Source organism: Aquarana catesbeiana, linkage group LG04, assembly GCF_042186555.1.
Source record: "Aquarana catesbeiana isolate 2022-GZ linkage group LG04, ASM4218655v1, whole genome shotgun sequence".
NCBI classification, from domain to species: domain Eukaryota; kingdom Metazoa; phylum Chordata; class Amphibia; order Anura; family Ranidae; genus Aquarana; species Aquarana catesbeiana.
In genome coordinates this window covers 11170280-11196564 of record NC_133327.1, presented here as the reverse complement: position 1 = coordinate 11196564, position 26285 = coordinate 11170280, and positions in this window count along the sequence as shown.

Genomic DNA, 26285 nt, shown 5'->3' with positions numbered 1-26285 from the left:
TTCAAAGACAATAAATTCAAAAACTTTTGGCAGCCCATTACCATCTGAAATCTAACATACATATTAAAAAAAGACTAATATCACTTATAAATCACATGCAATATCACATTTAGACCCCTTCTAGATGGAGAAACAAAACCAAATAATGTTGCAGGCATTTGCTTAGTTATTAGAGGTCCAAGGACCACCTTTTTGGTGTAACAAAAAAACAACCATGGGTATTTCACTTCACCAATAAGAAGATGATTTCTCAATATCATATACTGTATGTATATTATTTTCCCCAAGATATAGCATATGACTATATAGTTTCATCATACAAGAATGCACTTCCAGATATATAGACACTATGTTTCTCTCCTGATTGTCACCCACATTGATATGGTTAAACCTCCCCAGATAATTATCCATATGTAGCTAAATCCTTGGTTGTGGAGGATGCAGAGTAGAATACAACTATCCTTCCCATACATTCAATGTTTGTCATGAATTGCAGATAATGAAAAATACCAAGTCCTTCACTTGACAAATAAACCTTCTGTAAAATGCAACCAACGACAGTGCTACCATCAAGACCTTTTGTGTGTTATTGATAAAGGATATCTGTCCCTCATAGTAGAGAGATTAGTACAAATCAGAAAATCCACATCCATTGTATAATGACGCATGGACATTGCAAATATACATTGAAGTGGCCGACAATCTGTATCTAGAATGACCTGGACTGTCATCACATTGTTGTAAATTTCTATGATGCATAATCCATGTATACAGTATGAATCTGCTATACCAGCAAAAAGTACATTCAACAAAGAACGTATTGACAGACAGCCCTCTCCAGTGACATATAATTTCCCACAATGACAGTCAATATCAGGCAATGTACTATGGGAACTTATTGACATATGTTATACTGACATCTTCATACAGCCCCCTTTAATAACATCATTACAACAAAAAATGTCAGCAATGGTGTGCCTCGCATGATCTGCTCACATTCATTAACATGGATCGCTTGCTATTTTTTCCACCCATTTGTCCCGAACCCTGGGGCGGTTTGCTAGAATTGACTTGGTGCCATTGGGCACCCATATGCTGTGCAAATTAGAATCCCTTCACTGTCATTGATACTTCTTAACTTGCCCACTGTACATCATTGAGACCATGGGCTGACAGCTGTCATTTATCTTCAGCTTTGCTGCTGATCTGTCAATTCTATTCACAAAGAAAGGCAAGCATGCTGGTACATGTAGTCCCATACCATTTACTTGCAAGATTTGGCTGTTGCCAGTTATCCCACAAGACTTGGGTTCAATACTGGTTATCCACCTGCTGTTGATTCAATTAGCTACACGCCCAACCCAGCCCAACAAATACTGCAGCTGCTGACTTTTAATAATCAGACACTTACCTGTCCCAGGGTCCAGCGATGCGGGGGATCGAAGCCCTGCTCGTCTCCCCCTCCACTTGGCGGTGCCGGCATTGTAACTGTGGGCGCCTGGCTGTGGCTTCACAGCCAGGCACCCACTGCGCATGGGAGAGCCGCGCCGCACGCCGTGACTGGCCGCCCAATCATCTGGGACCTGTGATGTGTCCCAGATGATTGCCTAGAGGGAGGGGTGAGAGGCGATCTTCCTTCCAGCGCCAAATATATGGCATGTCAGGGGGTCACCTTCTCTTAAAGCGGAAGTTCCATTTTTGGGTGGAACTCCGCTTTAAGTTGGGCTTTTTCCCTCAGGTATTGCCTGGTCAACATCTAGTGTTTCCAGTACCAGATCCCCCAGTGACTTTGTATTTCTGAGAAGATTCCTAGTGTTCACATTGCTTCCTAGTTCTTCCTAGTGCTTCCTAGTGTTCCCAGTGTTTCCTAGTGCAGCAGATACCTAATGTCCCCCAATGTTTCCTAGTGGAGAAGATTCCTAGTGTTCCCTAATGTTTCCTATTGGAGACAATTCCTAGTTTCCCCCAGTGTTTTCTAGTAGAGAAGATTCCTAGTTTTCCCCAGTGTTTCCTAGTAGAGACGTTTCCTAGTTTTCCCCAGTGTTTCCTAGTAGAGAAGATTCTGTGTGTTCCTAGTGGAGAAGATTCCTAGCTTTCCCTAGTGTTGTGGAGACAATTCCTAGCTTTCCCAGTATTTCCTAGTGGAGACAATTCCTAGCTTTCCCAGTATTTCCTAGTGGAGACAATTCCTAGCTTTCCCAATGATTCCTAGTGGAGACAATTCCTAGTGTTACCCATGTCTCCTAGTGGAGACGATTCCTAGTGTTCCCCAAAGTTTCCAAGTGGAGAAGATTCCTAGTGTTCTCCAATGTTTTCAAGTGGAGACAATTCCTAGTGTTCCCAGTGTTTCCTAATGAAGACAATTCCTAGCGTTTCCTAGTGGAGACAATTCCTAGTGTTTCCTAGTTGAGACAATTCTAGTTCCTAGTGTTCCTCGTGTCTCCTAGTGTCGACGATTCCTAGCTTTCCCAGTGTTTCTTAGTGGAGACAATTCCTAGTTTTACCCATGTCTCCTAGTGGAGATGATTCCTAGTGTTCCCCAAAGTTTCCAAGTGGAGAAGATTCCTAGTGTTCTCCAATGTTTCCTAGTGGAGACGTTTCCTAGCCTTCCCAGTGTTTCTTAGTGGAGACAATTCCTAGTTTTACCCATGTCTCCTAGTGGAGACGATTCCTAGTGTTCCCCAAAGTTTTCAAGTGGAGAAGATTCCTAGTGTTCTCCAATGTTTCCTAGTGGAGACAATTCCTAGAGTTCCCAGAGTTTCTTAGTTGAGACAATTCCTAGGATTTCCCAGTATCTTCCAGTATGATCTCTGTACCCCCAGTGTTTCTAATATCCTCCAGCCTGTCCCCAGTATAACTGTGTGCATTCCTGCCTGCTACCTGTATCCTTGCACCTGTTGTGCCCTCTGAGCATTCCTTGTATCTCTGTTTCTTGTTTTGTGTACCTTTACTAGCTTTCAGCCTTCCTGCACTTCTGTGACCCCTTGTAACTTCAGCCAGCCATTTGTAAGCAACACTCTATGTCTGCAGTCGTCTTCAGTGTCTCCTTGCGTATTCTTCTTTGAGAATAGATAGTAATGCGCAGAGACACAGGATCACTTGGTGTGTCTCTGGTAGGTGCCCGATTGAGTGAGTCTGAAACCCGCAACCTGGGAGTCATCAGCAGAAAAACACATCAGCTCATTGTGAAGAGCAGGAGACTCTGTAGACTCCCTGTTTCTTGGCCCATCACCTTTGCTGAATGAGTGGGAACACTGACCTCATTCCCTTCATTGCGATCACATATTCATTCTCCAAAATATTCTCTGCTTTTCTGTTTCTCTGTCTGTGGTCTATGCCACCACCTAGCCCCAGTTCCTATAACCAAGTCTTGGTCAACAAGTGGGAATAGATTCCCCATCTATAATACTTTTCTGCTCTTTACACATCCTCAGCTTATGACATCTTTTAATATCGTATGTAAAATGTCCTTGTTCATGTATATCTTTTTATTGTTTTGTGTTGTTTTTTCTTTTGTGCTGCTAAATTGAATTATCAATATACAGTAACTCACATTTTTTTAAATATTTAATTCTATCTTTTCATGTGACAACACTGAAGAAATGACACTTTGCTACAATGTAAAGTAGTGAGTGTACAGCTTGTATAACAGTGTAAATTTGCTGTCCCCTCAAAAGAACTCAACACACAGCCATTAATGTCTGACCCGCTGGCAACAAAAGTGAGCACACCCCTAAGTAAAAATGTCAGAATTGGGGCAATTAGCCATTTTCCCTCCCTGGTGTCATGTGACTCGTTAGTGTTACAAGGTCACAGGTGTGAATGGGGAGCAGGTGTGTTAAATTTGGTGTTATCGCTCTCACTCTCTCATACTGGTCACTGGAGGTTCAACATGGCACCTCATGGCAAAGGACTCTCTGTGGATCTGAAAAAAAGAATTGCTGCTCTACATAAAGATGGCCTAGGCTATAAGAAGATTGCCAAGACCCTGAAACTGAGCTGCAGCTCGGTGGCCAAGACCATACAGCGGTTTAACAGGACAGGTTCCACTCAGAACAGGCCTCGCCATGGTCGACCAAAGTTGAGTGCACGTGCTCAGCGTCATATTCAGAGGTTGTCTTTGGGAAATAAATGTAAATTGGCCTGCATGACTGTTGTCCCAGAAGGAAGCCTCTTCTAAAGATGATGCACAAGAAAGCCCGCAAACAGTTTGCTGGAGACAAGCAGACTAAGGACATGGATTGCTGGATGTCCTGTGGTCTGATGAGACCATGATAAACGTATTTGGTTCAGATGGTGTCAAGCCTGTGTGGTGGCAACCAGATGATGAGTACAAAGACAAGTGTGTCTTGTCTACAGTCAATCATGGTGGTGGGAGTGTCATGGTCTGGGGCTGCATGAGTGCTGCCGGCACTGGGGAGCTACAGTTCATTGAGGGAACCATAAATGCCAACATGTACTGTGACATACTGAACCAGAGCATGATCTCCTCTCTTCGGGGACTGGGCCGCAGGGCAGTATTCCAACATGATAACGACCCCAAACACACCTCCAAGATGACCACTGCCTTGCTAAAGAAGCTGAGGGTAAAGGTGATGGACTGGCCAAGCATGTCTCCAGACCTAAACCCTATTGAGCATCTGTGGGGCATCCTCAAACGGAAGGTGGAGGAGCGCAAGGTCTCTAACATCCACCAGCTCCGTGATGTCGTCATGGAAGAGTGGAAGAGGAGTCCAGTGGCAACCTGTGAAGCTCTGGTGAACTCCATGCCCAAGAGGGTTAAGGCAGTGCTGGAAAATAATGGTGGCCACACAAAATATTGACACTTTGGTCCCAATTTGAACATTTTCACTTAGGGGTGTACTTACTTTTGTTGCCAGCGGTTTAGACATTAATGGCTGTGTGTTAAGTTATTTTGAGGGGACAGCAAATTTACACTGTTATACAAGCTGTACACTCACTACTTTACATTGTAGCAAAGTGTCATTTCTTCAGTGTTGTCACATGAAAGAAATACAGGTAATAAAATATTTACAAAAATGTGAAGGGTGTACTCACTTTTGTGATATATTGTATGTCCTAAAGGTTCCTCAGCATTCCTGAGGGGGTGCATTGAAAATAGTTTTAGCTAGCGAGATGTGCTTCCTCTGGGCTTCACCTGGCAATCAGTAAAATCTCATTTGACATTTTTCTTGTTCAATATTTTTATTGAAATTTTCATGAGAAAGACAGAAAGTATACAAACATTCAAATGGGATATTTTCATTGCGTATACAAGTAAAGGCAAGATCATAAGCAAAAGGATGAACTTAAAGAATGTTATCGATAAAGAACCAATATAACTGGACCACAAAAAAGACTGAAACAGAGGCACGATGCTGAATAAGGGTGAGCTCAGGTGTGTTCGCAAACAGCACCTACAGAGCCCGCCATGAAGTCGGCACTGCTGAGCGCTAATCACAAGCAGTGAGACATTGTCCCGATCCGTGGCTGCAGAGGTCGGAAATGTCCTACTGCTTGTGATTAGCACTTCCCAATGCCGACTTCCTGGCGGGCTCTGCAGGGGCTGTTTGCGAACACGCCTGAGCTCTTCCATAATGCTGAATATGCCTCCAGTCCACCCGAACACCCCTGATGGGAACAAACTGTGAACGGGTGGGGGCAAATCTGTCAAGTTTCACTACAACCTTGTCCAAAAATTTAGGCATGTAGGTACAGAAATATAAGACAACCCTCGTAAATCATTTGCCTAAGGGAACAATCATATGAGCAATCTTGCCCTCGACAAGGGTGTGTCAAGGAAAATGAGTTTAAAGAGGTGTGCACCGTGTACCACTACCTACCCTTATGTATCATACCAGAGTGTTCAAGTATCAGTCGATAACGTGGAGCAAATTGGTACGTGTTTAACCCCATTAACAGGTTATAACTTGGAAGATGAAAGGATATCCCATATAGATGTGCCATATGGTTGAGTATAAAAAAAAAGTATAGAAAAAAATGGGGGTGAAAGAAGGAGGTGTGGGTGTGTGCCAGTTTAGGGTTCCACTAAAGTTCATAGGCAACGGGTGCCTCTGTATAGTGCCCGCTCCAAGATGGTCAGACAGAGAGAGAAGGGGGGTAGAGAAAGGGGGGGGAGTCTCCCACGAAGGTAGTACGGCTCCCGGTCAGGAAATTCTCTGAGTAGGTAGAAGAGTGGTTCATTTACCAAGGCAATAGTAAAGACTTGTCGAAGTCAGGAGGTAAGCAATGCTTGACCCAAGGTTGCCATATTTTTTCATATTTCTTTATTTTATCATTTTCAATGGCTGTCATTTTAGCATAGATAAGGGCTCTATTCATCCTATGTTTGGCTTCATCCACAACCAAAGTTTGAGATTTCCATGCCTTGGCTATGGTTTGTTTGTCCACAGCCAAGGAATTGAGTATGGGTGAACTCCACTGGTTTAAGGTTTAAAAGGGCCGTGGCTGGGTCAGGAAGAATATCGGTTTCTAAGGCCTTGGAAGCTATAGCAAAGATTTTTTTTCCAGAATTTTTGGGCGACCGGGCATTGCCCTCATTTGACATTTTTAGCTGACTGCAAAATGAACAGAGACCTTGGCATTGCTGTCGGGTGCCGTTTTCTTTTGCTGTAGTGTTGATGTCTTCAAGAATGGTGACAGCACTCCCATGAAATTGCAGCTGTTGGTAGAATGGAATGTTATCCCCATCTTGTGGCTGCATTTGGAAAGACTGTGATTAAACAGTATGCGGTAAAGATCTAGATTTTACTAACATTAACCATTTTTTAGGACAAGAAGAACTGGTGTGAAACCTGACAACCCACATCCGATGGGATCTGCTGTGAATGGATGCTCATGACAAGCTTAGATACTCATGGTGCCCACACACATTGCAGTTTTCTCTTTCAATTTTCAATCAGAAGAATGACTTAACACATCAAGGTAACCAACGTGCACTTGCAACCCAAGTGGTTAATGTACATGGATTGTATTGGGTATCTGAGTAGTGTGCGTGGATCATTAGTACCTCAGTATTGTTAGTAACTGAGTATATATTGTGGATGCACCTGTGTATTGTGAGTGCATGTGGGCAGTGAGTACAAGAGTGCTGCGAGTGCACGTGGACTGCGAGCACATGTGGGCTGCGAGTGCACGTGGGCTGCTAGTGCACGTGGACTGCGAGTATACGTGGGCTGTGAGTGCACGTGGACTGCGAGTACATGTGGGCTGCAAGTGCACGTGGACTGTGAGTATACGTGGGCTGTGAGAGCACATGGACTGTGATTACACGTGGGCTGCGGTTGCACGTGGACTGCGAGTGCACACGGGCTGTGAGTGCATGTGGACTGTGAGTGAATGCGGGCTGCGAGAGCATGTGGACTGCGAGTACACATGGGCTGTGAGTGCACGTGGACTGTGAGTGGGCTGTGAGTGCACGTGGGCTGTGAATACCTGTGTGTTGTATTGTTGAGTACCTGTGTATTGTATTGTTGAGTACCTGTGTATTGTTGAGTGTTGAGTATTAGTGTCAAGAAGCTAGTTGTTAGGTCATTTGGACAGGGTATAATCCCAATCCTCATTAAATTAGTAGGTATGATGCCCGGCGGGTGTGGAGATGCGACTCGGTGTACATTTTGTGGCATGTATGCATTCCTTGATGATCTGATTGAGGGCAAATACTGCTGTGCAAATGTAAGCATGTTTCCCTGGAAGCCCAGGTTCTGAATCTAGGGAAGCAACTGTCAGCACTGAGAAGACCCTCCATACTAAAGGAGAGCCAGGAACGTTCACGGCAGGTGCCAGCAGGGGCCAGCACAGAGGCGGGTGAAGACAAAGAGGTGCCGGAACTAGAAACGAGTAGATGGGTGACAGTTAGGAAGGTTAGAGGGGAAAGTGCCAGGGAGGCCGATCCTGGGCTGGAACTTCCCAGTAAATACGCTCCATTGAGTGACATTGGTGAAACCAGTCAGGGACCAGCACTGCTGGAGCTGAGGGACTCCCCTAGCTGACAGGGGAAGAACTCCTCCTGTCAGAGTGGGTGGGGAAGCAAAGGGAAAGTGGTAGGGGACTCAATTCTTAGTAGGACAGAAAGGCCAATCTGTGACAAAGATCTGAAGTGCCGAACTGTATGCTGTCTACCAGGTGCTTGGGTTCGGCACATCACGGATCTGGTGGTCAGATTACTGGGAGGGGCTGGGGAAGATCCGGCTGTCATGGTGCACATTGGCACCAATGACAAAGTCAGAGGTTTATGCAGTGTCCTAAAGAACGATTTTAGGGACTTAGGAGCTAAATTGAGGAAAAGGACCTCCAAGGTAGTATTCTCAGAAATACTACCAGTACCTCGAGCCACATCAGAATAGCAGAGGGAGATTAGGGAAGTAAACAAGTGGCTGGGGAGCTGGTGTAGTAAGGAGGGGTTTGGGTTCCTGGAGAACTTGGCCGACTTCTCAGTCAGTCACCAGTTCTATAGAAGGGACTCCAAAAATTCAATAGTTCAATGATGTGTATCACATGTGTGGCAAAGTCTCCCAGTGATGTATTCAAATCTTCTGTCAATTGCCGTGATTGGCGTGCTCTTGTGCTAATTCAATGTACTAGTGACTTAGTGCTCCACCACCACCTGTGAGATTGGCCACTCACCAGATGTTCCTTTAAAACTACACCTTTGGTTCATTCATAGGGATAACCACTCCACTCAAAGGGAACTTCTTCAACAGTTATGATTGGACCTTAATGTTCCTCATAAAACATGAATAAAACGATCATCGCGCAATACCGTTTAAACTGTTTATTGTAAAAAACAAATAAAAACTGTGCACTCACATTTATATGTGCCCTCGAGCCGGCACAAAGCTATTCCAACAGTTAGGGACGGGTAGGTATAACAGTCTAATTCGCCTATTGTGTGCTGTGCGACCTCCGTTCCTCCCCTCGTACCCGTTCGCGTCCTCACCAACCACGTTCGTACTTGATCACGTGGGTGTATATCTCCCAGCAGCCTCTACGCGTTTCGCAAATTGCGAAACGCGTAGAGGCTGCTGGGAGATATACACCCACGTGATCAAGTACGAACGTGGTTGGTGAGGACGCGAACGGGTACGAGGGGAGGAACGGAGGTCGCACAGCACACAATAGGCGAATTAGACTGTTATACCTACCCGTCCCTAACTGTTGGAATAGCTTTGTGCCGGCTCGAGGGCACATATAAATGTGAGTGCACAGTTTTTATTTGTTTTTTACAATAAACAGTTTAAACGGTATTGCGCGATGATCGTTTTATTCATGTTTTATGAGGAACATTAAGGTCCAATCATAACTGTTGAAGAAGTTCCCTTTGAGTGGAGTGGTTATCCCTATGAATGAACCAAAGGTGTAGTTTTAAAGGAACATCTGGTGAGTGGCCAATCTCACAGGTGGTGGTGGAGCACTAAGTCACTAGTACATTGAATTAGCACAAGAGCACGCCAATCACGGCAATTGACAGAAGATTTGAATACATCACTGGGAGACTTTGCCACACATGTGATACACATCATTGAACTATTGAATTTTTGGATTTCTTTGATATAATTTTTGATATAATTTATTTTTCTAATGTAATGATTTTATATGGATTCATGTTGTATATGGAATAAGTTTGCACCTAATAGATAGGATATAAGCGTATTTAGATGGGAGCAGCGCATTCACACACACAGCATCTGTAATCTATTTCTATGAGAAGTTTTTTGGATGCAGCAGCTAAGGCAATTACTATTAAAGTAATTAGTAGATATTGGTTTTGCGCCGGTGACACACACATACTATAGAAGGGACTGACTGCACCTAAATGGGGAAGGTGTAGATCTGCTGGGAGTGAAGATGGCCAAAAAGTTAGAGGGCTTTTAAACTAGGCGACGGGGGGAGGGTCCAGAGGTAAAGATAGTCAGCGCAGGGCATATTCCAGAGAGTAGTATTGGGGGCATTAGTGGTAGGTTGACAAAAGCACATAAACCCGAAGTAAGTATAGTAAATAGTCATATTTGCAATCTCAGTACACCCAATAAGAGGACAGTATGCGACCAGTCTAAACTGCGTGTTATGTTCACCAATGCCAGGAGCCTGGCAGATAAAATGGGAGAACTAGAGATACTGTTGTACGAGGAAGATTTCGATTTTGTGGGAATTTCAGAGACTTGGTTCAACAGCTCTCAGGATTGGCTGGCAACCATTCAAGGGTATTCCCTCTATCGCAGGGATAGAGAGGGTAAAAAAGGGGGAGGGGTATGCCTGTATATCAAGAATAATGTACAAGTGAATGTGAGAGATGACCTCACTAAGGGATCTAGGGAGGAGGTGGAATCCTTATGGGTAGAGCTCCAAAGGGATGAAACTAAAAGGAAAATAATACTGGGAGTATGCTATAGGCCCCCTAACCTGTAGGAGGAGGGGGAGATGGACCTCCTATCACAATTTGGATTAGCAGTAAGGATGTGAAGTGTCATCAAAATGGGGGAATTTAATTAACCAGACATAGACTGGGCGGAAGGAACCACGCATTCACCTAAGGTTTGCCAGTTCCTAGATGTCTTGTAGGACAATTTCATGGGCCAGATGGTAGATGTACCAACTAGAAACAAAGCATTACTAGGTTTACTGATTACCAACAATACAGACGTTGATTCACGGATGTGGAAATAAGGGGCAATTTAGGAAACAGCGATCACAGGTCAATTAGCTTCAGTATAAATCACACAAATAGGAAACATAAGGGGAATACAAAGACATTGAATTTCAAAAGAGCCAACTTCCCTAAACTACAAATCTTGCTAGAAGATATAAATTGGGATAAAATCTTAGGAACAAAGAACACAGAGGAAAAATGGGTTTACTTTAAGAGCATATCAAATAAGGGCATTAGCCCGTGCATCCCATTGGGAAATAAATTTAAAAGAGTGAACAAAAGTCCTGGATGACTTAACTCCAATGTAAAAATGCATATAAAAGCAAAGGAGAAGCCCTTTAAAATACAAGGCCGAGGGATCATCGTCAGCATTCAGACTTTCCAAAGAATGCAACAAGGAATGTAAGGGTGCAATTAGGGCGGCTAAGATAGAACACGAAAGACACATAGCGGAGGAGAGCAAAAAATATCCCAAGAAATTCTTTAAGCAAATAAACAGTAAAAAAGGGAGGACAGACCATATTGGCCCTATAAAGAATGGGAAAGGAAATCTGGTTACAAAATGGAGAGATGGCGAAGGTATTGAATTTATTCTTCTCCTCAGTCTTCACGAGGGAATCGGGGGGGCTTTAGTAACCAAAACTGCAGTGTTTATCCTCATGCCACATCACAGGAAGCACCCTCATGGCTAACAGAGAACAGAATTGGAAATAGGCTTGGAAAACTTTACATTAATAAGTCACCAGATGGCTTGCACCCGAGGGTACTTAGGGAACTCAGTCAAGTAATTGTGAGACCATTGTTCCTAACTTTTACTGACAGTCTACTGACTGGAATGGTACAGCTGATTGGAGAAAAACCAATGTAACTCCAATATTTAAAAAAGGGACGAAATACATCCCTGGAAATTACAGACCAGTTAGCCTAACTTCAATAGTATACAAGCTCTTGGAGGGGATGATAAGGGACTATATACAAGATTTTAGTAATGAAAACTGTATCATTAGCAGTAATCAACATGGATTCATGAAGAATCATTCTTGCCAAGCCAATCTATTAACATTCTATGAGGAGGTGAGCTGCCATCTAGATAAAGGAAGGCACGTAGATGTGGTGTATCTGGATTTTGCAAAAGCACAGTTCCCCATAAACATTTCCTGTACAAAGTAAGGTCCATTGGCATGGACCATAGGGTGAGTACATGGATTGAAAACTGGCTACAAGGATGAGTTCAGAAGGTGGTGATAAATGGGAAGTACCCAGAATGGCCAGGGGTGGGTAGTGGGGTCCCCAGGGTTCTGTGCTGGGACCAATCCTATTTAATTTGTTCATAAACGACCTTGAGGATGGGGTAAACAGTTAAATCCCCGTATTTGCGGACAATACTAAGCTAAGCAGAGCAATAACTTCTCCGCAGGATGTGGAAACTTTGCAAGAAGATTTCAACACATTAATGGGGTGGGCAACTACATGGCAAATGAGGTTTAATGTGGAAAAATGTCAAATAATGCATTTGGTTGGCAAAAATATGAATGCAATCTACTCACGGGGGGGGGGGGGGGGACCTCTGGGGGAATCTAGGATGGAAAAGGACCTGGGGGTCCTAGTAGATGATAGGCTCAGCAATGGCATGCAATGCCAAGCTGCTGCTAACAAAGCAAACAGAATATTGGCATGAATTAAAAAGGGGATCAACTCCAGAGATAAAATGATAATTCTCCCGCTCTACAAGACTCTGGTCCGGCCGCACCTGGAGTATGCTGTCCAGTTATGGGCACCAGTCCTCAGGAAGGATGTACTGGAAATGGAGCGAGTACAGAGAAGGGCAACAAAGCTGATAAAGGGTCTGGAGGATATTAGTTATGAGGAAAAGTTGTGAGCACTGAACTTATTCTCTCTGGAGAAGAGACGCTTGAGAGGGGATATGATTTTAATTTACAAATAGCGTACTGGTGACCCCACAATAGGGATAAAACTTTTCCATGGAAGGGAGTTTAATAAGACACGTGGCCACTCATTAAAGTTATTCTAAAGGATCGTTTCTTATTTTTTTTAAAAGAACAAAAATGTCATACTTACCTCCACTGTGCAGCTCGTTTTTGCACAGAGTGGCCCCGAACATCCATTTCTGGGGTCCCTCGGCGGCTCTTGCATCCCCCTTGGAGAAGCACTCTCCCGAGGGGGTTACCTTGCGGGCACGCTCCCGGGTCCAGCATTCGGCATCCATAGAGGCCGAATGCAAAACCTGGCCCCGCCCCCCGGTGCCCGCGTCATTGGACTTGATTGACAGCAGCGGGAGCCAATGGCTGTGCTGCTATCAATCCATCCAATCAAGAGCCAGGAACCCGTGCAGAGAGGGATGGCAGGGATGCACCGACGGAAATTTGGGACTTAGGTAAGTAATACGGTGGGACTAGGGGGCCGGTGACTGCAAGGTGTTTTTTCACCTTAATGCATAGTATGCATTAAGGTGAAAAAACACGACCCCTTTAAGATTAGAAGAAAAGAGGTTTAACCTTAGACTGCGTAGACTGCGTAGAGGGTTCTTTACTGTAAGAGCGGCAAGGATGTGGAATTCACTTTCACAGGCGGTGATTTCAGCGGGGAGCATCGATAGTTTCAAGAAACTATTAGATAAGCACCTGAATGACCACAACATACAGGGATATACAATGCAATACTGACATATAATCACACACATAGGTTGGACTTGATGGACTTGTGTCTTTTTTAGACATGTGCAATTCGTTTAGTTCCGCATTCCTTTTTTAATGAATTTTGACAAATTTGTTAATTTCCGAATTTCCAAAATTCCGAATTTCGAATTTCCGAATTTCCGAATTTTCAAATTTCCGAATTTCTGAAATTTCGGAAATTCGGAATTTCGGAAATTCGGAAATTCGAAATTCGGAAATTTGCACTAGAGGGTGAAATTCAGAAAAAAATGCCTGTAGTCTAATACATTAAATGTGTCCCAGCACAGGTTTTAGTAAAGCCTCATACACACGATAAAATTTTCCGCAGACAAAACCTCAGACTTTTGTCTGAAGGCGTGTGCCTAGATTTTGTCTTGCATACAAACGGCAATGAATTGTCGGCCAACAAACACAAACGTAGTGACGTACTACATGGTTTTTCAGCTCTTTAGCACCACCCTTTGGGCTCCTTCTGCTACGTTTGTGTTAGTAGAAGTTTGATGAGTGTTGATTCGTGCTTTTCATTTTGTGCTTTTCATTTCACGCTCTTCAGTTTGTTTCTGAACGGCCGTTCGTCAACCAGACATGTTGCGGAATCGAAGGAGATAACGTGTTATTTATTATTGGCCTTGGAGTTATTGCTTTGACCCACGTCCAGTCCAGGAACAGGAGGAGGAGGAGGAGGAGTTCTTGGACCAAAAATTGGTTGCTTTATTAATCGTGACCAATTATGTCATATGCCTTTGCTGCGGGAGCTCCAGGAGAATAATCCGGATGATTTTCGGAATTATCTCTGGATGACGGACCCCTGCTTTCACCAACTCTTGGCATTGTTGACCCCCTATATTAAGAAGCAGGACACATGCATGAGGCTTTTATTTTATTTTTTGGTTGAATAATGATTTGATTTGTTATATTTTCTATATTTATGGATGCATAGAATGTACTTTTTTGTTAAGTTCTATTGGCAGATAGCATGTCTAATTTTATTTGTTTTCTTTTTTTAATGCACAATAAAAAATTATGGAGAATAATACTTGGCTATGTGCTTTACTTTAAATGACAGTTTGGGAGTCGACAGTTACATTTTAAAAAATACAATGTAAAATTGACAAGGGACACCAACATAGTTGTATCTTTGATCTTAAAAACTACGGGATAATGGTGTTGTAGTAACTTGCACCAAAAAAAATAAAATAAATAAAAAACAAGCATAATAATATTATTCTTGATAATACTAGAAAAAAAAAAAGCCTTTGAAAAATTGTTTGCACTAACTCCATCAGTATCACCAGCAAAGCAGCTTCATTATTATTCCATTATAGAAGAAGAGAATTGTGCGCTGCATTTTGAGATTTCATAATTTGCCGCGTCACGAATGTTGATGCTCCATTACGAACGCTAGTTTACAAGACTGACCGCTTCCGGCTCGTCCTTGCTTCCGAGCATGCGTGTTTGTACTTTGGACTTTTGTCCGACGGACTTGTGTACACGCGCTCGGAAAATCCGACAACAGACATTTGTCCGTGGACAATTTTAAAACCTGCTATCCAACATTTGTCCATGGAAAATCCGACAACAATTGTCCGATGGAGCGTACACACGGTTGGATTTTCCGCCAACAGCCTGTCATCACACATTTCCCGTCGGAAAATCCGATCGTGTGTACGAGGCTTAAGCCTCCACCGGAGGATAGCCAATGATGAGGAGTGTTCGCTGTTTCTGCACATCACCTTGTACTCCTCTGAGAGTGGTCTATTATCCCTTCCCTTCATTGATATTCAGTGTCAGCTCTTTGAGAACTGTTAGATTTGACTTCCAGATTCGGCCCCACGGGATGCTGCCATCCCACAGATAAATCCATTTGGACGCAGTCTGCAGAAGCAAATTGGTTATTGATTGCGTAGGTGAAGTGTAAGTGACACGAGCTGCATCCCAGGAGATTAACCCCTCACATTTCATTTTAATGTGGAATCCAAATATGGTTTCTATTTGCTTAAATCCAAGAAATTGTTAACACATCTAATTTAGTCATTCTGAAATTTCAAAACATTTTACTACATTGTCCTCAGTTTAAAAACTTCACAAACCTTTAAAATTCAAGGGACGGCTATCCAAAAAATGAATTTTTCAATGTTTCGTGGATGCTGGAGGTATTAACCACCCATCAGTTAATTCTAGTGCCGCGTACACACGATCCAAAATTCGGCCAGCAAAAAACCGATGAGAGCTTTTGATCGGACCATGTGTATGCTCCATCTGACTTTTGCTGGCCGAATTTCCGCCAGCAAAAGATTGAGAGCATGTTCTCAATTTTTCAGACGGAAAAAGTTCCAATCGGAAATTCCGATCGTCTGTACAAATTCCGATGCGCAAAATTCCTACGCATGCTCGGAAACAATTCGACGCATGCTCGGAAGCATTAAACTTCATTTTCTCGGCTCGTCGTAGTGTTGTACTTCACTGCGTTCTTGACGGTCGAAAGTTCAGAGAACTTTTGTGTGACCATGTGTATGCAAGCCAAGCTTGAGCGGAATTCCGTCAGAAAAACCATCCAAGTTTTTTCCGACTGAAAATCTGCTCGTGTGTACGGGGGTATAACTCTATTGGTGAGATCTCTACACTTCCCAGGACTATACACCTGCTGTGTGTCCACTGTGAAGAGTTCCCACCAACCGTGTGCTGAGTTCCTAGTTCTCTACACCTGTTGTGCCCATTATGAAGGGTTAATTTTGTTTATTGAAAAATCTTACAAACAACAACTTATATACAATAAAACCATAATAAAAAAATAAAACATATTTACAAAATAATTGAATATGACTATACAAAACAAAAAAAACAAAAACATAATAAATGGTGCAAACCAAATTGCGCACAACATAATCCCTATGAGAGAGCCAGACTAAGGAACATCACCGTCACCATGCATGTAGCCTTTAGGGGTGGGCGAACGGTTCGGCCCGAGCATAAGTTTGGGCTGAACTTTTGTTGTTCGGTCGTTCGGCAAACAGCCGAACAAACGGGTCGTTCGAACTGACCACAATGCATTGTGGCGCTGAACAGTGCATTGCAAGCCCTGATTGGCTGAAGCAGTGAAAGCTTCAGCCAATCAGGACACAGAGCACTGTCAGAGTCATGATTGGACACTGTCATCATGTCTTTATCCAATCATAGCTCATTCCCGCCCCACAGTATAAAAGTATTCTTTCAATGGCAGCCATTTTCAGTGTGATTTTGACGTAGAGAGAGATAGAACAGGGCTCTGTTCAGTGCTATTAGTTAGTTAGTGTGCTATACTGTGCTATTTTGCTTCAATTGTCAGTGTAAAATATTAGTTTAGTGTCAGTCTAGGGATAGTGTGAGTGTAGTGAGGAGGACCATCATTCAGCTTTGCATCGTGTGCAGTTAGAGTTGGGACAGCTCAGATAGTTTCACTATAGTGTAGTGAGACCGTGTCATTCATACATACATTAGTGTAGAGTAGGGACAGCTCTTATAGTTTCAGTGTAGTGTAGTGAGACTGTGTCAGTAATCTTTACATTAATGTATAGCTAGAGTAGGGACAGTTCAGATAGCGTCAATGTAGTGATGGTTGAACACCGTCTATTTGATTGCATTACTGCCAGTTTAACTCAATTTACTTTTGTGTGCGTTACTGCCAGTTTAATGCCATATAGTTTTGTGCATTACTTCCAGTTTAACGCCGTTTAGTTCTGTGTTTGCGTTACTGCCAGTTTAACGCCATTTACTTCTGCTCGCATTACTGCCAGTTTAATGCCATTTACTTCTGTGCGCGTTACTGCCAGTTTAACGCCATATAGTTTTGTGTGCGTTACTGCCAGTTTAATGCCATATAGTTTTGTGTGCCTTACTGCCAGTTTAACGCCATATAGTTTCGTGTGCGTTACTGCCAGTTTAATGCCATATAGTTCTGTGTGCGTTACTGCCAGTTTAACGCCAATTTCCAATCATCAAAGGAACTTTACCCTTTAGACAGAAGGGTCACTGCAGATTGCCTCATGGAGGGAGGGAGAGAACACTCATACAAACAGCCATTAAAAACCTCCATAAGGTATGGAGCCAGGATCGTCTTAAAACATTTATAAAATTTGGCTGTCAAAAACATCTGGCCCTGGCATTTTCTGTTAATCAATAGCCTAGATTACCTCATCTGTAGTGATTTCATCTGTCAAATTCATCAAAGGAACAATACTTTCCAGACCTGGTGTAGAGTCCAAAAGACCCAACATCCTTGTCAGATCAAGGTTCCTTCCTCCCAGGAGATCGGCTTATAGTATGACCTGACAACCTCCAGGATCCCTGACCTAGACTTCGTCAGAGAGCCCATACTGTCCTTCAGGCCATTGAGCATCTTAACTGCTACGCTCTGTTTACAGTTCTGGTAAGTGTCAGGCGAATGGTGTTTCCTGTAATCCCTCTCCTGAACCAAAGAGGCGTGCCGGTCATATTGGTGTCTCCTAAGGAGGAGCTTCACCTCAGAGATCACCCCAGAATCTCCTCCATTCGAAACAAGCCGGTCAAATTTCCTCCACAAACGCTGGTAGTTGATATACTTATGTTGCTGCTTCCTTCTTCCTATCACCTTGAAAAGCCCAACAGTCCGCTGTTTTACAAGCTCCCACCATTCTGACTTACTGTTGCAAAAGTCCAGGATCATTACCTGTGCTTGAAAAAAATCCTCAAAGGATTGTCTTACTCGTCCTCCAGGAGGGCCGAATTCAATCTTCAGATACCCCTCCCCCTAGGTGGCATATCTGAGGCATTCAGAGTCACAGATAGTATACAGTGATCAGAAAACTCCACTGCCCGACACACAGGTGCCAAAAAAAGCAGAGTCTCCCTAAAAAAAAAAAACCTATCTATCCTACTCTGACTACTACCTCGCTAAAAAGTGAACCCCGTACTGTATGGGCAGCGCCTAATGTGTGCATCTACCAGACCTGCTTCCCAAACTATCGCATTGAGAAAAAGGCTGTCATAGCCCAGTTTATCTCTGAAACCTCTCTTGTCTTTAGACTTAGTAATGGTGTTGAAATCACCTCCAAAGATAACCTGCTGAGCCGTAAAAAGCAGACTTAATCTTTGTAAAAAGGCATTTCCTATCCCATTTCGTCTGGGGACCATAGGTGTCGTCCAAGACCATGCATCTCCCAATCTCTACCTCAATTACGTTACCATACCAGAAAAAAGGACCGCAACCCCGCTGTAAGGCTCGGCCGCAAGAGACCAAAATGAGGGACCACGTCTCCACTCCTTTTTTGCCAGATGTATATCGGCCAGACTACTCAGATGGGTCTCTTGCAAAAACAAAATGTCAGCATCAAACTCGCTGAGCAAAAATAAGGCCATATGACGAGTACTTACTGATCTTAAGCTGGCAACATTAGTGGTTGCCACTTTTAACGGAGTGGGAACTGCCATTAGGGTAATTGAGGCAGCTGTTTCTTAGCCTGACTACTCCCTCTCCCTGGAGAACCAGGGCGCGTCATTGCACCCTGGGACTCATCATCCATAGAGGATGCCGTACTCAATGAGTCCCATTCATTGTCATCATCTGACAGGACCTCAAAATTATTTGCCAAAGGCAAAACCTAAGGACTTAAGGTAACTGTTCTTATTTTTTTAATTTTTTTGCCCCTCCTCCTTTTATTCTCCAACCACTCCATATCATTCTTGGACAAACCGGAATCAACAGCCTCCCCACACCTATCATCCACTTCACCCCCTCCCCCCCACTCTCCTTTCCCTTATCTACCACCAGGCCAGCCTCTTCACCATCTTCCCCACTCCTCTGCACCCCACGATCGATCCTTAATAGAAACCCTGCAGCATCGAGGGAGGGGGACTGGCGCTGCACTTCATGCACCTGCCTACACACCTCTTGCTGCCTCTGCAATTTTGGAAGACATAGACACAGAAGGATTGGACACATTCTCAGTAACTGTTACCTGCAGACTGGGAAGACATGGGCACACTAGGTAAACGCACAGACTGGGGCACCACAGACTTGAAAGACACGGGCACACCAGGCAAACGCACAGACTGGGGCTCCACAGACTGGGAAGACATGGGCACACTAGGCAAACGCACAGACTGGGAAGACACGAACATATTGGGTATTGGCACAGACTCAGAGGGAATCACAGGCACCCCAGCTGCTGAGCTCTGGGCATCCTCCATGTCCAGGCAGAAGAACTCTCTCATAAGCTCAGGCTTGTTGTGCATTGCCTCAAGACACTGACTGTAAGAATGTCCCACCGCATTGCACAGATTGCAGCTTATGATGTTACAATCCTTTGACAAATGTCCTACACCCTGACACAGAGAGCACTTTATCACCAGACAGGAGGATGCAAGATGCCCTTTATGTCCACACTTATTACATAGCTTTGGCTGTCCTGGATAGAAGATGGTCAGCCTGTCCCTCCCCGGGAAAGCTGAGGATGGCAGATGCTGGACAACATTATCAATTAGTTTTAATTTTAACTGCACAGACCACCACCCCCCCCCCCATCCAAAATCTTCTTTAGGGGGATCAGGACGTCTTCATACCTCCTCAACCATACGGATAAATGCCCTTGTGGTATGGACTCATTGCGGACAAGAATTGTCACCATTTTAATGAGTGGCTGGCGTGATACAAGCTTGGGGATGAGCCCTCTCCAGTCCGGCAGGCCCCTACACATGTGCTTGTATTTCTCCCAAAATATGTCCAAAGACTCCGGACAGATAAAGGACAAATCGTACTCATAGGAACCTGCCGGACTGATAAGGGTGAAGATATCTGTGGGCCTAAACCCCATCTGCAGAATCTTATCACCACTGCCCTCCTATGCAGAGGAATTCCTCCACCCTCCCATCTAAGCTGCACAACATTCCTCCTTTTAAATAGTTAGGAAGGTAAAACATTTCCATGCTCCATCCCTGCTTGCTCCCCCTTCCCAGATCCTGTAGAAGCAACACCAGCAAAAGTTTTTCTTACAGGCACACCAGTTGCAGTCTTGTCCTTAGCAACAATCAAACCAGCTGTGAGAGAGTCTGATTCAGCTGGGATAGCAGTCTTTGGATTAACAGAGACAGGACCCACCCTCTACCTCTGCTCTGAACATTCAGCTTCTTTTCTGGGTTCCAGCACAGTCCTGTCCACTGCAGACTCCTGGAGAGTTGTAGCACTACTGCTCCCAGCATCTCCTCCACTACAGCAGTGTCTAGTCCAGGCAAAGTTACTGCATTGTCTATGGTGCTCCTCCCTGCAGACTGAAGCTGACAGTTATTCCCAACAGTCTCACCACTTTCTTTTAAATCTGAAGCTTTGTTTTCACCAGATAAATCAGACGGTATTGTATGTTGGACATTGTCTATGGGTCTGGGCTGACTGCCCGTAGCACTACAACCCTCAGCAAGCCCATTGTCATTAAAGTTCACACCACCAAATGGACAACCTGTAAAGATTTTTAAAGCATCACCTAAGGTCAATTTTGGGTATCATATTTTTTTTGTGATTTCACGAGCGTGTGCAATTTTAGGGCCTTGACATGTTTGGTATCTTTTTACTCGACACAACCCCGTCTTTTAAATTTTGCAAAAAATAAAAAAATGTCTAATATATTGTGTTTGTGTACACTAAAATTATTTCTTTTTTCTGAAAAAACGTGTTTGATAAATAGCTGTGCAGATATCGTGTGACATAAAAAATTGCAGGTACACCATTTTACTCTCCAGGGTCTCTGTTTTCAGAAAAGAGACCCTTTTTTTTTTTTAGAGGTTTAAAGTAATTTCTAGCAAAAAAAAAAAAAAATTAATGCAAACGTTGACTGATCTTCCTTTATTTATTTTAGTAGGATAAAATGATGGTGTGTTTTTGAGTTGCCTGCACCCCCAGCAGAGACCCTCAGGGGGGCGCCACGGAGAAAGTTGCTGGCCAGCACATGGCGACTTTGTTTTTAGTGGCAACACTTCCGGACGTATGAGGTGCCCCTTTGTTGTGTGGATCGCTTCTCTCCATTCTCGGCCGCTTCTCGTGTGTTTTCTCCTCTTCCGGATGTGGAAGTCTGTACACAGGTTGCGGACATTGTTTGGGATTCTGGTTGTCAGTGGGGAATTCTATGAAAAGTGTAAACAGCGTTTCCTGAGCCGCCATTGAAGCAGCTGTTCAGAGACAAACAGACGTGATTATATCTGTGACTCTGGAGCGCCCATTGTGTGCGCCGTGCTTTGTGATCCCACAGAGTATCTGTCACTTCGAGGAAATTGTGTTTATTGAAACAAAGTCACCGCCGATCTAAAATACACTTCAAAGTAGATGAGTTGTGTATATGGAATAGACGAGCGTGCGCTGAAATCATCCCACCGTGGGAAATGCTTGTGGATTATTCTGTCCGGAGAATTTCACATTTTAATTAATACATTCAAGAATTTATTAGGATACAAGTTGACTGTAACAGATACACTATATTACCAAATGTATTGGGACACCTGCCTTTACACGCACATGAACTTTAATGGTATCCCAGTCTTAGTCCGTAGGGTTCAATATTGAGTTGGTCCACCCTTTGTAGCTATAACAGCTTCAACTCTTCTGGGAAGGCTGTCCACAAGGTTTAGGAGTGTGTCTATGGCAATGGTTGACCATTCTTCTAGAAGCGCATTTGTGAGGTCAGGCACTGATGTTGGATGAGAAGCCCAGGTTCACAGTCTGCTCTAATTCATCCCAAAGGTGTTCTATCTGATTGAGGTCAGGACTCAATCAGGCCAGGCCAGTCAAGTTCCTCCACCCCAATGTCTTTATGGACCTTGCTTTGTGCACTGGTGTGTAGTCACGTTGGAACAGGAAGGGGCCATCCCCAAACTATTCCCACAAAGTTGGAAGCATGAAATTGTCCAAAATGTCTTGGTATGCTGACACCTTAAAAGTTCCCTTCACTGGAACTAAGGCCCAACCCCTGAAAAACAACCCCTCACCATAATCCCCCTCCACCAATAATTTGGACCAGTGTGCAAAGCAAGGTCCAAAAAAGACATGGATGAGCGAGTTTGGGGTGGAGGTACTTGACTGGCCTGCACAGAGTCCTAACCTCAACCCGATAGAACACCTTTGGGATGAATTAGAGTGGAGACTGTGAGCCAGGCCTTCTCATCCAACATCAGTGGCTGACCTCACAAACGGGCTTCTGGAAGAATGGTCAAATATTCCCATAGATACACTCCTGGAAGAATGGTCAAACATCCACACTCCTAAACCTTGTGGACAGCCTTCCCAGAAGAGTTGAAGCTGCATTAGCTGCAAAGGGTGGGCCAACTCAATATTGAACCCTACGGACTAAAACTGGGATGCCACCAGTGGCGGCCCGTCCATAGGGGGCGCACGGCGCTGCCCTCCCTATCCAATGCGTCCGGCCCCCTAACCTACAGTGGGGACGGAAAGTATTCAGACCCCCTTACATTTTTCACTCTTTGTTATATTGCAGCCATTTGCTAAAATTATTTAGGTTCATTTTTTTCCTCATTAATGTACACACAGCACCCCATATTGACAGAAAAACACAGAAATGTTGAAATTTTTTTCAGATTTATTAAAAAAAAAAAAAAACAGAAATATCACATGGTCCTAAGTATTCAGACCCTTTGTTGTAACACTCATATATTTATCTCAGGTGCTGTCCATTTCTTCTGATTATCCTTGAGATGGTTCTACACCTTCATTTGAATCCAGCTGTGTTTGATTATACTGATTGGACTTGATTAGGAAAGCCACACACCTGTCTATATAAGACCTTACAGCTCACAGTGCATGTCAGAGCAAATGAAAATCATGAGGTCAAAGGAACTGCCTGAAGAGCTCAGAGACAGAATTGTGGCAAGGCACAGATCTGGCCAAGGTTACCAAAAAAATTCTGCTGCACTTAATGTTCCTAAGAGCACAGTGACCTCCATAATCCTTAAATAGAAGACGTTTGGGACGACCAGAACCCTTCCTAGAGCTGGCCGCCAAACTGAGCTATCGGAGGAGAAGAGCCTTGGTGAGAGAGGTAAAGAAGAACCCAAAGATCACTGTGGCTGAGCTCCAGAGATGCAGTCGGGAGATGGGAGAAAGTTGTAGAAAGTCAACCATCACTGCAGCCCTCCACCAGTCGGGGCTTTATGGCAGAGTGGCCCGACAGAAGCCTCTCCTCAGTGCAAGACACATGAAAGCCCGCATGGAGTTTGCTAAAAAAACACCTGAAGGACTCCAAGATGGTGAGAAATAAGATTCTCTGGTCTGTTGAGACCAAGATAGAACATTTTGGCCTTAATTCTAAGCGGTATGTGTGGAGAAAACGAGGCACTGCTCATCACCTGTCCAATACAGTCCCAACAGTGAAGCATGGTGGTGGCAGCATCATGCTGTGGGGGTATTTTTCAGCTGCAGGGACAGGACGACTGGTTGCAGTTGAGGGAAAGATTAATGCGGCCAAGTACAGGGATATCCTGGACGAAAACCTTCTCCAGAGTGCTCAGGACCTCAGACTGGGCCGAAGGTTTACCTTCCAACAAGACAATGACCCTAAGCACACAGCTAAAATAACGAAGGAGTGTCTTCACAACAACTCCGTGACTGTTCTTGAATGGCCCAGCCAGAGCCCTGACTTAAACCCAATTGAGCATCTCTGGAGAGACCTAAAAATGGCCGTCCACCAACGTTTACCATCCAACCTGACAGAACTGGAGAGGATCTGCAAGGAGGAATGGCAGAGGATCCCCAAATCCAGGTGTGAAAAACTTGTTGCATCTTTCCCAAAAAGACTCATGGCTGTATTAGATCAAAAGGGGCTTCTACTAAATACTGAGCAAAGGGTCTGAATACTTAGGACCATGTGATATTTCAGTTTTTCTTTATTAATAAATCTGCAAAAATGTCAACAATTCTGTGTTTTTCTGTCAATATGGGGTGCTGTGTGTACATTAATGAGGAGAAAAATTAACTTAAATAATTTTAGCAAATGGCTGCAATATAACAAAGAGTGAAAAATTTAGGGGGGTCTGAATACTTTCCGTCCCCACTGTACATGCAGGGCACCGGACGCATGCATTTCAATGGGGTTTTTTTTTTTTTTTTGAAGCTCATGATTAGAGCCTGAGGCTCTAACTGGCTTCAAAAAAGGGTGGGCTCGGGGCACAGAGCACTGTGCCCCGAGCCCACCCACTTGTGTGGCAATGGCAAATTAATATTAGCTATTGTCTTCCTGATGCTCCTCCCAGACAATCAGGAAACAGTACAGTACTACAGAAGCAAATACTCTTGTGCACAGGTGTGTAAGCTAGATGATCCCAAGGGTTCAGAAAGGACAATGAATTTCGGCCTTGCTGCTCTCCAGGATGGGATTATCCTAGTAGTAAACGATAAGAAAAAAAGAGAGCGCACCAGCCTAGTGCATTATCCTAAGGTAAATTTATTAAAACCAAGATTAAAATCTACTCACAAAGGTAGGAAGAAAAGATTGCACTATATATACAATCACAAAGCGATTGGTCCAGTGCTAGCAGTTTCCAGGTCCTAGGAAGAGGACGTACGAACCGCTGCTGGCTAACGCGTTTCGAAGGTGTCCCTTCTTCATCAGAGCCTGAGCGGGTTCTTCACCGGTCTCTGTAGTCCCCAGTGCTGGCATGTTTACTAAGGCCGTCTTTACATAGCGTTTAGTGGGAAAGAGCGATTCTAATGCGATTTTGTGTGTCACATAGGGCCAGCCTATTCGCTTGAATCAGCTGCCCTTTGCTCCTGCTGCTATTCTAGCAACAAGCTTCACACGCTTTTTAAAGACTCAGTTTGCCATGATTGCTGTGCGATCCTGTCCTGCAACAATCGTGGCAGAATCACATTGTGTTTGGATTGCGCATTCTGCACGCCTTTAACATCAGAGTCCTCAATCCCCCTGTCATTTCAGAGTCTTCAGTCTCCCCCCTTTCATATCAGAGTCTTCAGTCCCCCTCCCCTTAACATCAGAGTCCTCAGCCGACCCCCCACCCCCCACTTCAAATCAGAGTCCTCAGTCTCCCTCCTTTCATATCAGTGTCCTAAGTGTCCCCCCTCTCATATCAGAGTCCTCAGTCCCCCCCTTCATATCAGAGTCTTCAGTCCCCCTCCCCTTAACATCAGAGTCTTCAGTCCCCCTCCCCTTCACATTAGAGTCCTCAGTCTCCCCCCTTTAACATCAAAGTCCTCAGTCCCCCCCTTCATATCAGAGTCTTCAGTCCCCCTTCCCTTCAAATCAGAGTCCTCAGTCTCCCCCCTCTCATATCAGAGTCCTCAGTCCTCCTCCCCTTTCACACCAGAGTCCTCAGTCCCCCCCTTCATATCAGAGTCTTCAGTCCCCCACATCAGAGTCCTCAGCCTCCCACCTTTCATATCAGAGTCTTCAGTCCCCCTCCCCTTTACATCAGAGTCCTCAGTCTCCCCCCTTTCACAACAGAGTCCCCAGTCTCCTTTCCTTCACATCAGAGGCCTCAGTCTCCCCCCCTTCACACCAGAGTCCTCAGTCCCCCTCCCCTTAACATCAGAGTTTTTAGTCCACCTCCCCTATACATTAGAGTCCTCAGTCTCCCTCCTTTCACATCAAAGTCCTCAGTCCCCCCTTTCATATCAGAGTCTTCAGTCCCCCTTCCCTTTAAATCAGAATCCTCAGTCTCCCCCTTTCACATCATATCAGAGTCTTCAGTCCCCCACATCAGAGTCCTTAGCCCCCCACTTTCATATCAGAGTCTTCAGTCCCCCACCCCTTTACATCAGAGTCCTTAGTCTCCTCCCTTTCACATCAGAGTCCTTAGTCCCCCTCCCTTAACACCAGAGTCTTCAGTCCCCCTCCCCTTAACATCAGAGTCTTCAGTCCCACTCCCCTTAACATCAGAGTCCTCAGTCCACC